This window comes from Mesoplodon bidens, assembly GCF_964165515.1.
Source record: "Mesoplodon bidens genome assembly, chromosome: 2".
NCBI lineage: Eukaryota > Metazoa > Chordata > Mammalia > Artiodactyla > Ziphiidae > Mesoplodon > Mesoplodon bidens.
The window spans coordinates 47,287,302-47,300,747 of NC_138177.1; positions in this window are offsets into that span (position 1 = coordinate 47,287,302).

Here is a 13,446-nt window from a genome sequence, read left to right on the forward strand (position 1 = left end):
TTTTAGAGTTGTCCCAGCACAGTTTTTCAGAGATGTAACACAACAAGAGTTTAAAATGGTCTTGAATTCTAGACGTAGACCCCTTGGGTTCAAATTCCAGCTCTGCAACTTATTAGCTGTAAATTCACAGGCAAGTTCCTTAACCTTGCTGTACCTCAGTTTCCTCATCCCTAAACTGGGTATAAAAACAGCACCTAGTCATAGAGCTGGTGTGAGGAGTGGATGAGTTAGTGTAAAGCACTTAGGACAGTGTCTGCCACACAAGCAGGAGCTCATAATGTGATCCTCTCATTAATTAAATTGATGTGATTCTCACATGACCTCTTGTGATTCTCACAACACTAGAAAGTAGGTAAAGATCTCTCCTCTTCACAGAAGAGGGGACCAGTCTCAGAGAAGTTATGTTACTTGCCTCCGACAACACAGCTAATACATGAGCACATGGCTACTCAAAGCCAGGATTCTGAGCTCCACAGACATGGCATAAAAAGCCCTGAATTGGGCCTCCCTGGTGGCGCAGTGGTTGAGAGTCCGCCTGCCGATGCAGGGGATACGGGTTCGAGCCCCGGTCCGGGAGGATCCCATATGCCGCGGAGCAGCTGGGCCCGTGAGCCATGGCCGCTGAGCCTGCGCATCCGGAGCCTGTGCTCCGCAACGGGAGAGGCCACAACAGTGAGAGGCCCACGTACCGCAAAAAAAAAAAAAAAAAAAGAAGGAAAAAAAAAAGCCCTGAATTCTGGTGTCCCTACCGTCCCTCCAACTTCCCCTCCCCTGGCATTCCTGTGGCCTTCCCACACATTCTTGAAGCTTCCCAATAACAGTTGGCTTTCCCACCCCAAACCCACTGTGGGCTGGGGGAATGGTGTCCCCCTCGCCCGCCACACTCCTACTTTTCTGATCTTGGGCAGAGTGACATTCACGAACCACTCTGGGCTCAGTTGACAGTGCTGGTGGGTGCCGTGAGCAGGCAGGAGCCACGGTCCTCGTTTGGCTTTCCCAGGACCCAACCTACACAGGATCCTATAGGTTATCTCCTGGTGTCATCTTGCCAGGCTTTGCTGAGGCAGCTGCCCAGGGCCCAGTGCAGTGGAGCCTGTCAGAGGGGGATGTCCTAGAACACAGGACTCTGCCCCTGAGGCAGCTTGGTAGAGCTGATGTGCCAGGAAGGTGGCTGGGTAGGTGTCCTTGGACAGGCTGAGGACAGAGAGTAGGTTGAGGACCTTGCTCTGCATGGGAGCCAGATGCTATCTGAAAGGCAGAATGATGTTGCATAGAAGATTTGGGTAGGATCCTCAGACAGGAGAGACCTGGACAGAGGCATATCAGCTGTAGTGTGAATGCCGATCCCTTCAGGGTGTCCTGGGCTTTGCTGCTCACCCAGTCTCTTCAACACAGATGTTGCCTCACTAAGTCTCATTAACTGTCCTCTCAGGTAGATATTGTTATTATCTCCATTTACAAGTGAAGAACTGAAACTCAGAGCTCCTGTCTCCAATCTAGGGGCCTTGCTACTAACCTCAGCGTTGAACAGACACAAACCTAAGCCAGGAGACCAGGCAGGTTCCAGACGCATATGTGAGCAGGTGACGCTGGTGGGGAGTCGGGTAGAGACTGGAGAGCAGGCTCTGCTCAGTGCCTTCTGATCGCTGCCAGGTGGGAATGCAGCCTCAGGATTACAGGATCTTTGGTTTTCTCCGGAGAAGTTGGAAATCTGGATTTTTAAAATGTGAAATTTCCCGTTTTTTAATGTTGGCAACTAATTTTATTTAGTTTAAAATGTCTAGCAGGCTTCTCTGCTGGCGCAGTGGTTAAGAATCCGCCTGCCAATGCAGGGGACATGGGTTCGAGCCCTGGTCCGGGAAGATCCCACATGCCGCGGAGCAACTAAGCCCGTGGGCCACAACTACTGAGCCTGCGCTCTAGAGCCCATGCTCCACAACAAGAGAAGAAGCCACCACAATGAGAAGCCCACAACAAAGAGTAGTCCCCACTCGCCACAACTAGAGAAAGCCTGCGAGTAGCAACAAAGATCCAACGTAGCCAAAAACAAATAAATTAATTAATTAATTTTCAAAAAGTCTAGTGGGCTAAACAAAACACATTCTTGGGCTGGATTCGACTCAGGCTGCCAATTTGCAGACTTGGGCCAGCACACTACCTTTAAGATGCCAGTAAGGCTGGGATAAGCCCTATCCTCCTCAATTGAATTAAAATGTTCAGGGGCTTCCCTGGTGGCACAGTGGTTGAGAGTCTGCCTGCCGATGCAGGGGACACGGGTTCGTGCCCCGGCCTGGGAAGATCCCACATGCCGCGGAGCGGTTGGGCCCGTGAGCCATGGCCGTTGAGCCTGCGCGTCCGGAGCCTGCGCTTCCGGAGCCTGTGCTCCGCAACGGGAGAGGCCACAACAGTGAGAGGCCCACATACTGCAAAAAAAAAAAAAAAAAAAGTTCAAATGCCCCTGTAGGTCATACACATGTAAGTCAACACAAACCAGTGAGTGAGGAATTCTTTACTGAATGCCTGTATGTCAGACTTAGTTTTAGGGATACAGGATGTATCTCAACAAAAAACAGAAAAAACACCAAACTCATGGAGTTATATTCTAATTGGGAGACATGTGATAAAGATAAGTTTGTAAAATGTATGTGTTAATAACAACTGCTAAGGAGAAGAAGAAGGCAGAAAAGGGACTTACGAAGTTTTGTGCAGGTATTTCAATTTCAGACAGTGTGGCCAGAGACAGCCACTGAGAAGATGAAATGCGATAAAGACTTGAAGTTGAGGGGTGAGGGAGTTATGTAGATATCTGCAGGGAGAACAGACAGAAAGGGAATAACAAGTACAAAGGCCCTGAGGCCCAAAGAGAGTACCAGAGCGGATGAGAAACAGGAAGGGAGCAAGAGTGGCCGGGAGAGGGGTGAATAGTAGTATTAGAGGTGAGAGAGGTAAGAGGAGTGAGGGGGAGAAAGCCAAAGTACCTAGGGCTTTGGGTGTCACTTGGAGTGAGACTGGAAGCCATTGGAGTGACAGGGTCATTCTTGCTGCAGTGTTGAGGATCAGTTGAAGAGAAGCAAGGAATGAAGCAGAAAGAGCTTTTAAAACGCTAGTGTGATAATCTGGGTAAGGAGATCGTGGTGGCTGGGGTCACAGTGCTGGCTGTGAGGGTAGTGAGAAGTGATCAGATTCTGGACGTATTTTGTGCGTAAGCCCAGTGGTGTGCTAGTAAAGGCTGAACAACCAGCTCTTGCAGGGTGGTGGCTGATTTCCATTCCTAACAGGTAACAGAGAGGTTTGTGAAAGCACCAGGCCTGGAGCCCTCCAAGGGGCAGGAAGGATGTCAACCCCACTCTTGCTGGATTCAGCAGGGGCCTGGAGGCAGAGTTACGCTTCCAGGTCCGTTCTTCCCCACCAGCTTGGTTACCCAACTCCTTTTGTGGGATCTTGGGTACCCCTGCCTATGGGTCAGTGAAGAAGTGTAAGACACAGATCTTCTATGGCTGGTAGCTGTGTGGCTTTTGACAGGTTATTTAATCTGAGTCTCAGTTTTTTTGTATTTAAAGTGGGGATAAAAATGACAATGAGGCGGGCTTCCCTGGTGGTGCAGTGGTTGAGAATCTGCCTGCTAATGCAGGGGACACGGGTTCGAGCCCTGGTCTGGGAAGATCCCACATGCCGCAGAGCAACTAGGCCCGTGAGCCACAACTACTGAGCCTGCGCGTCTGGAGCCTGTGCTCCGCAACAAGAGAGGCCGCGATAGTGAGAGGCCCGCGCACCGCGATGAAGAGTGGCCCCTGCTTGCCACAACTAGAGAAAGCCCTCGCACAGAAATGAAGACCCAACACAGCCATAAATAAATAAATAAATAAATAAATAAATAAAAAGCCAAGCCTTTGAAGCCCTTTTTCTAAAGAAAAAAAAAAAAAATGACAATGAGCCAATACATGAAGTTTCTTAACATATTGCCCAGCACATAGTAGCCATTTGATGTGTGAAAATTATTATTATTAATATGATAAGACTAAAACAAGGGGAAAAAATGAAAGATTAATTTAGGATAGGATATAATTAAGGATATTTTTAGGTGGTATAGACCAGATCAGCCTTCAATCTTGGAAGCAAGTAGGGCCAAGAAAAGGGGAAAAAAAAATTGGAGTTAATGCATCATGCATGCATTACATAAATATGTATAAGGGGGCCTACTCTATATCTTTTTCCCCTCTTCATAGTACAACCACCATTTGTGATATACTTAGATTTATTTATGTGTTTGTTTATTTTTTTTCCAGCTCTATTGGGGTATGATTGACAAATAAAAATTATATATATTTGGGTTACACAATGTGATTTTTTTGAGGTTATTTTCTGTATCTCCTGCTAGGCTGAGCTCTCCAGGAGGGCAGGGACCGTGTCTGTTTTGTTCACAGCTGTGTTCTCAGAGCCTAATATAGTGCCAGCCACATAGTTGGTGCTCAATAAGCATTTGTGGGATGAATGCCAGGCCTGGGCAGGGTGCTGGGATACACTGTAAGAATTCATAGAGCATTTCATCTTAAGGGGAAGCTGGAATAACTTCACTAATTCTCTGAGGGCTGTTCTGAGATCTTTGTGAGAGCAGAAGGTATCAGGCAAGGGGCCTGAAATGAGGAGAGAGGGACAAGGCAGTGGAGGAAGATGACAGGCACATGAGCACTGATACGAAGGCAGCAGGGGCACCAGAGATGGGCTGGGATGGGGGGAGCAGGAGAAGGGGCCCAACGCTGGGCTTAGAAGCCAGGAGTGGGGCCAGGAGGGTGAAGGTGAGGCTTGCAAGAGGGAGGCTGAAAAGGGAGTGGCCTGGAGCCACCTCCGCCCCAACCCACCAGGGGCTTGGGTTGAGGGAAGGGACCCAGCTCTGGGTCACAGGGACCGGGTGGAGTCGAGGCACTGGACTGGAGCTGCACTGAAGGGTTGGGAGAGTCCTGGCAGAGCTGCAGGGCCCGGAGGCGCCTGGGGCTCAGTGAGGGCCTGGTGGAGAGGAGAGTGCTGCTGGAGCGGAGCGGCCAGGATGATTTAATCCCACGGCAATGTGACGGCTAATAAATTTCATATCCCCTCCCTGAGCTCAGCCACAAGAGGAGCCCAAGGCTGGGGGAGAGAGGAAGAAGCTGGGAGCAGGAGGGGAGAATGAAGTGAGCAGCCTGAAGAGGAAAAGGAGAGGAAATGAAGGGATGGGTGAAGGGGAGAGAGGACCAGGGGAGAAAGGAGGGGGAGAGAAGAGTGGGAGGGAGGAGTAGGGTCTCCTGACAGCAAGAATCAGTGTGACAGCCTCACGGACCAAATGGCCCATATCACACCCTTGTACCTCCGCGGGTGGTGACCATCATAAATCAGGTTCATAAATGCCAGTCTGATGGGGTGACACAGCCTCTTTCTGGGGGAACGTGTAGTCTAAGGGCAGAGCCACGTTATAAGAAGAGCACAGCTGGCTCCCCTCTGAGCCCGTCCTTGCCTTCCTCCTTCTGACCCCTCCTCCCCACACCTCCCCATCTCCCCTCTTTCTTCCTCTCCCCAGAACAAATGGGAAAGAGGGTGGCTGCCTGCCCAGAGAGCTACTGCATTCAGAAGGAGCAGACAGACGAGTAATGTTCATGATATAATAGCCCTAATGACAAGGCCACCGTTTACCCAGCACCTGTCTCCAGAACCCAAGGCTCTCTTTCAAATCCAAGTTCCGCTTAAGGCGGGAGGGGGCTTCTCTGTCCTCCAATAAGGATCTGGATGTAAAAAAGGAACCTGAATTCCAGCATGAGAGAGGCAAGGTAGACTGAAGGAAGAACTTCCTCACGAGGTCATTTAAGCTTATAGTGCTAGGCTAATGAAGACTCGGGGTACGAAGGCAAGGTGGGGCGGAAAGCCTTCATTTCTGGGGGTATCTAGTGAAAGCAGAGCCACCACTCTCCCAGACTGCCTCCTCCCAACTCATCACACCACTTTGCTAACTCCAGAGCCTCTCATTGAGCCCTGGCCCATGGAACAGACAGTCGGGGCTGCCAGCCACCTTCCAAAACATGTTTTGCCTTTTTGCCTTCATTCTGTGGCTTGGCTCAACTGGGCCTGAAAATTCCCCACACCTGGGGTAGGCCAAGATGGGATGCTCCACCATTAACATCACTGTTTCCAGCCTGAACGCCCTGCTCTGTCCTCAGAACAGCCTTATGGGGTGGGACAGCATGTCTTCAGTCCCCAAAAGCAGCGAGGGGTAGCTTCCAGGGCCACATGGGGGGAGGGGCATCAAGAGGCCATGGTTCAGAGTGTCTGGGGTCTTGCTGCACAGCCCCTAGTGCCACCCCCAGAGTGCCTCCCAAGAAAGAGCATCTACGTTGGTCTTCTAAGACCTGGCTGGAGTGGCCCCATCAGCTCACTGCCAAGAGGTGACTGGATCGAAGGGGCATCATTTGTGCCCAGTAAATTTCTTCCCAGCTTGCAGCCCTCGGCCCAGAGCTCCCTTGGCTGAATCCTCTGTCTATGGCCGCCAAGGCCAGTGTAAACACTACAAAGGAAACACAGTGTCTCTTGGCAAGAACACTTCATAACAAAGCTCAGGATTCTTCCATGATGCTGTTTCGTGAGCTACGGCCATAAAAAGTATTCATCCTTTACTGTGAATCTTTGGGTTCAGACAGTCGTTATGGGTCTTGTTGCCCCGATTGTCCTGTCTATGTGTGTATTGCCCATTTTAGACTGAGAGTCAATGGAACACTTCAAATAAGCCCTAAGTTTCCCTGCTACGCTCCCTGGGCACTGACTGGGGAGGGAGAACAAGGATGAAGCCAATCATGGCTCCTCTTTCCCACACCATCAGCTGGGAGAATCTTGGGAAATGCCAATGCCAGTCTGATGGGGAGATGCAGCTTCTGTCAGGGGCAGAACCACACCATGTGAAGAAAAGACAAAGGAGATCCAAGAACAAACCACAGGCACGCAAGTGTGAACAGAAGGCAGGGTGAATGTAGGAACAGAGGGGTTCCAGGGATCTGCTCGGGTGGGCCGCCCTCCCTTCCGGAAGGGTGCTTTGACACAATTTCCAGGGCAGGATGGTGGCTCCACTCTGGAGAACCAAGCTGGGGCCCACAGACAGCTACCAAAGGGCGTTCTCTCTCTCCCTCTGCTTCAGCCTACAGAGGGAGAGCCCCTGGAGGCAACAGAAGTCTCAGGCAGTGGGTGGGAGTGCATGCACACGGTGCTGTGACACCCTACAGTAGCACTTCTGAACACTGCAGGCTGAGAAAGGAGAAAACTGGAGCTGAGAGCATTGGCTTCCGTCTTTGCCTCTGTCTGGATCCTTTCCCTCTGGTGGGGCCGGAATCTGGAGGCCCCACGTGGGCAGCCACGTGGCTCAGCCCCTGAGCCCTGTGATCTGGCTCTGAGTGAGGCCAGGGGTGTGCACAGGAGGTAGGCGGAGGAGGGCCAGGAGGCAAGACGGAGATGGGGCACCGTTCCCTGAACTGCAGGCCAACCAGTCATTTTTCCAGACTGGGCAAGCAGAGCAGAACACAAGAAAAATAAAAAGAAAGGAAGCTGATGCTAATGAGAGAGATAATGAGAGGAGTGGGCGAGCCTTGTGTCAGCTCCTGGAAAAGAAATGACAGCTCTGTTACCTCAGTAAAAGCCACAGACCAGGTCTCGGGAGACCAGGGTTCCAACGCAGCCTGACACCAGGAGTAGTGTGGGTAGGAGTCGAGTCATATCATGTTTTATTAACTAACACCGCCCCCCACACTCCCACACACACATAACTCACTGTGGATTACCATTCGCTCAGCAAGCATTATCAGTATAGTGTAGCATGGACCCTGGAGCCAGGCTGCCCGGCTTTGACACTTAGAGACTGTATAATACTCTGTAAGATGGGGATAATAATAATAGTACCTAGCCCCGTGGTTGCTATGAGGATTAAAGGAGCTGATGCACTGTAAAGTACATGCATGGCACATAGTAAGCTCTTGGAAATGTTAGCTATTCTGACCATTATTACTCCTCTGCCAGGTCCTTTGCCAGGAGCTGGGTTTCTGCCTTGGAGACCCTCCGATCATACAAAGGAGGTACAAGCAGTAACTGCACCGTGCGGTAAGTGAAGTAAGAGAGCTGTGGCCCAGGGGAGCACGGGCAAGAGCAAGCTCACTCTGCCTGTGGAAATCAGGGAGAGCTTCATACAGGAGACAATATTTGATTTGGGTCCTGCAGGGTGAATAGGAGTTCCGCAAATGATGAATAAGGAAAGAAGGACATCTGAACCTAGATTGGGCAAAAGCTTAGAGACATGAAAACCTGGGATACATGACCTCGTGAATCTGGCTCTCAAGTTCTGTAGGAATTATAGAAGGAAATGAGAATGGCAGGAAGCCAGGTCAGACTGCAGGGCCTCGTGTCATGCTAAGGCATTTGAATTTTGTTCTGTAAAAAACTGAGACTCACTACAGAATTTTAAGCAAGGGGATCGCATGATCAAGTTTCTGTTTTGGGAAATAACACACTTGTGGGTCATGGAAAATAGATTAGAAAGTGAGAAGGCTGCAGAAAAACATACACAGGAGGATTTTGCAATGGCTCGGGCAAACACAAAGGAGGAGAAAGTATTCCAGTGCTTCTGGACTGGCTGGCAGATTACACTGAGGCCAGGGTGCAGGGTACTGACACCTACTGTGTGTCAGAACTGTGCCAGGTCCCAGGGCTCCAAGTAAGAATCAGATTTGACACAGGCCACTGGGGAGTTTGTAGAGCAGGCAGAGAGGAGAACAGAGGAGGGCAGGGAAGTGGCACTGGTCCTGGTCTGGACACACACTAGGGGGATGCTGGAACACATGGACAGAGTGCTTATGGCTACCCATGGGGTTGGAGAGGAAGGTGCTGTCAAGAGATCATCCTAGAGGATGCAACAGCTGGCAGACAGAAGGGTCAGAGAGCAAAGATGTGAAATAGCCTGGAGGATTCTGGTTGCTGTGAGACAGTCACATGGTTAGGGTCTAGAGTTGGAGAAACGGGGCTGGAGAAGTAAGGAGGAGTCAGAGCTCAGCCAAAGGTGTGGATCCCAATCTCTCACGGCGACAGGCTTTAAAAATACAGATCTATTTGAATCAGCATCTCTAAGGTTGGGGGGGTGGGCTCAGACATTTTTAAGAGCTCTCCAGTGAATCTGACCTGCACCATAGGCTAAGAACCATGGTTATGGGGGCAGGGAGTCACTGAAAGGTGACCTGGTCAGATCCATGCCTTAGGAAGATCCAGGTGGAAGGTGGAGGGAAGAGGGAGGGGTGAGGCAGGGACACTCGTTCGGGAACCCCAGTAGTGGTGTAGTACCATGGCAGGTGAGGGGGGAAGCTGCCAAAGCCACTAAGGAAATACAACTGACAGAACTTCGGGAGTCCATACGGTTGGGGTGGGGGGTGGGCGGAAAGAGAGGAGTTGAGAGTAAATCTGTATTTTAGGGATGAGAAAGTGAGGCCTGGATCAGTGGTTCTCAACAGTTTTGAGTGTGAGGATTTCTTTTCAACATAAAAAAAAAATGTGATGATAGTTAAACTTGCATTAATAGAAAATACCTAAGGACACCAGCTACATGGATTTCTAAAATGATCTCTAGATCATTTTAAAGAACCTGCATTTTATTCATCACAACAACATAGATATATACATGAACAAGAACATTGGAAGCAGAACAACCTGGATTCCAGTCTTATCTCTACCATTACTAGACATGTGACCTTGGACACATGAACTATCTGTGCCTCCGTCCCTCACCTGTCAGATGGGTGTTTCAGAAGTACCGCATCATGAAGTTGTACTAGGATTGAAGAGTTGTTCATGTAGAGGGCTGAGAAGAAGGCTTGAGGTATGGTAAACTTCAATGAGCTTTAGCTATTACTATAATTTTTTTTCAGGTTAAAGATGATGCTTGGGGCACATGTGGATGTGAGGACGCCCAAAGTCATGTGTGGTTGTCCCAGGTCGGTCTGAGTTGCTCCTGCCCTCCTGAACTTTGCAACATGGGGCATAATTAACTACATATGTCCACGTGTCATCATCACAGGGCGGCAGTGTGACTGTGCCTATTTAAGGCAGTGTCATTACCCAATATTCCATTGCATGGAGCAGGATGCCATCGGTGATTATCGGAATTATATCTGGAACTTGCATATTAGATCTAGGTATTGTGACTTGCAAAAGGCAAGTTTTACAACATAAATATTAAGTTAGACTGGAGTTCCAGGATGATGTAACTGGAGGGTGGAAGAGGCATCCCAGAACCTTGGAGGACCTCACATTGGAAGGCAAAATGCCATTACCACTCCCCTGAGCCTGGCTTCTCGAGGACCTGAGGAACTCTGGAAGCCATGCTGACTAAGCAGCCCCCTGACCAGTGTTGTCTGGTCATGCCAGCTGATGGTATAGCAGGACGGCTCAGCTGGCCCACAAATTGACAACCTCTGGACAGGATCATGAACAATGAGCAGAAAGGGCTTTCAGGGTCCTCCAGTACAACTGCACTCCCTGAGTGGCTGCAGACAAGGTTCATTACTCCCCTCCCTGTCTTTGCCCCTCCCTTTGGTTGACAACCAGAGCCCTTGGGGGTTTCTGAGTATACATGCAGTGTCTTGGCCAGAAGTAAAGAGGATAACGAAGCTTCGTCCGGGAGAAGAAATGGTCCCTGGTTGGGGCCAGGCCATGGGAGAATGTGGGGTCTGGGTCTGGGGCAGAGTGCCAGGAGCCAGCATGTCTCCAGAAAGGAAACGACAGCTTTGCAGAAGGTTTCTGTCCTCGGTACACAGCCTTAGAAAGCGTCCGAGGGCTGCTCGGCCAGAGGGGCCTCCCAGGATGAAGGGCGTGTCCTGCAGCACTGGGGGTAAAACGTTAACGGCCTCAGCAGCCTGACAACCCCAAGGGGAGGGACACCCAGGACTGAGGTGGAGTTTTCCACTGTCCCAGTGACAAGAGTGCTCAGATTCAGAAACTAAGTTAAATTATAGAAGAAAGTTTAAATTGTAAAATAATTTAACTACTTAGTCAGTAGACTGCAATTGATACCTGCCACACACAGATGAGAAAACTGAGGCTCAGAGAGGGCAAATGAGTAGCCCAAGGCCACCTAGTTAGCATGGAAAGGAGGTAGAGCCAGAACTGGACCCAAGTTTGTGAGACTCCAAGCCCAGCACTGCTTACCTTGAAAATGGGTCAGGAGGGGGTAACAAGCCCCAGTGTCCGTCAGGAGGGGTGGCTCAGACAAATATGGGGCAGAGAGTGAGAGAGAGCCTTATGCACCAATATGGAGTGATCATCAAGATATCCCACTGAGTAAAAATAAAAGTGCATAGTTGCTTGAACCTATTGCTTGTATGTGCGTTAAGTTAAATCGGGCAGCACGCAAGAAACTGGTATGCTGGTTGTGTCCTGAAGGACACTGGGTTACGGGGAAACAGGTAGGGGGAGACGACTTTTCCCTCGTGCAATCTTTTGTACCTTTTGGATTTTGAATCAAGAGAAGGTATTAGCTTTTCATATTTTTACAATGATAACATTTTTAAAAAAGAGATCGAGGGGCTTCCCTGGTGGCGCAGTGGTTAAAAATCCGCCTGTCAATGCAGGGGACACGGGTTTGAGCCCTGGTCTGGGAAGATCCCACATGCCGCGGAGCGGCTGGGCCCGTGAGCCATGGCCGCTGAGCTTGCGCGTCTGGAGCCTGTGCTCCGCAACAAGAGAGACCGCGACGGTGAGAGGCCCGCGCACCGCGATGAAGAGTGGCCCCCGCTCGCTGCAACTAGAGAAAGCCCACGCACAGAATGAAGACCCAACACAGCCATACATCAAAAAAAAATTTTTAAAAAAGAGATCGACAGAGAATTTCCTTGTTCAACCCTCTTAAATGTGATGAAACAGACTCCTACTGAGCACCCAGGCTGTGCCAAGCCTCAGTGGGTGGGTGCTGCGGGTTATACCATAAGCCTCTACCCACCAGAAGCCACTCACCCCAGGCGACCCAGACCCCCAAGCTGGCTGAGGGGTACGTTACCACAAGACTCCCACAGCTCCTCCCTGTTGCGCATTTGCCCGGACCCCCAGCCACCCGAGGCTGTGAGCCTCAGTTTGTGAGGGGTGAGGGTCTGACCCAGATCCAGCCTCTGTGGGCCTGTTGACCACGGGGCAGTTGAGCCCAGACTGCTCAGGGCCACACCTCTCCTTCCTGGCAGAGTCTCCAGACAGGGCAGTGGGGAGGTGGGGAGCCTGAGCTGCCTCCCTGTGGAAAGGATCATAAACAATCGTGCCCTTTCTTCTCTTGCTTTAAGCACTCACTGCTTGTAATCAAGCAGCAGTTACTGTGCAGATCAAATAAGCAGGGAGCCCCCGAGATGGGATTTCAACCTGGGTGGGAAGTGTGAGCAGGTCCTGACTCTCTGGAAATGTAGCTGTAATCCACCACATGGGAGAGCCACCTCCCCGCTGCCTCACCTTCCCTGCACTTTTCTGTCCCCACATTCCGCCTCCTAGCTCCATCCTAGGAGTGGGCAACTGCAGCAGCAACTCAGGTATCTTGACTTCCCACCACCTTTCCCAGCCTTCACCTCATATTGTCCTTGACACACCAAAAAGAGAAAAATACCTCCCTTGGGGTGAAGCTACACCCATTGGTGTCCCCGAGACTCTGGGAAGGGAAGCTCTCTCTGGAGGAGCCACCTCTTTCTGGAGGAGGCTAAGGGTCTGGCTATATGAAGCCAGTGAATCGCAAAATGCTCTCCCAGCCAATGCTTCCAATGAAGCAGCTTTCCAGGGACCTGATGATAGAAAAAGTAAACATCATCAAGTTTTCTAAGTAATCAGCTGAAGTGGCAGGAAGTTTCGATGGGCTGTTACTTAACACTTCGCTACAAGTGTGTTGCAGTTTTTTAACTGAGGAGAATTGTTAGAGGTAATGGTCTTACTTGAATGGGTCTTCTGGGATGACATGGACAGGGGACGTTTGGGTTTCCTCATGTACTTTGTGTGATGACCATACAGCCTTCAACTCTCTCCTGTGTGTGATATACATGGAGAAGCTGAAAGAAGACACTGACGTTATTCACACGGAGAGTGACTTCAAGTCTTACATAAAATCTTTATTCTGCCTTTACCTCTGCAGTGTGATCCCAGGCCAGACGTTTCCCTCTCTGGTCCTCAGAGCATCCTGGCAGCCAAACCAAGGCTGTCTCTTGTGCTAATTCACACGCAGCAAGACTCCATTCCCTTAGCCACCTCCTAGACAAGGTGACCCAGGGAAGGATTGTCGCTGCTCAGAGGACACATCCCACACCCCTCACATTTGGGAATGTAACAGCAGGGGAGTGAGGGGCAATAGAAGAAAGGCAATTGTTAGGAGGAGGAATGAAAGAATCTGGCGCTTTTCGTTCCTTTTCCTCTGTTAATTTGGCCTGTTTTCCA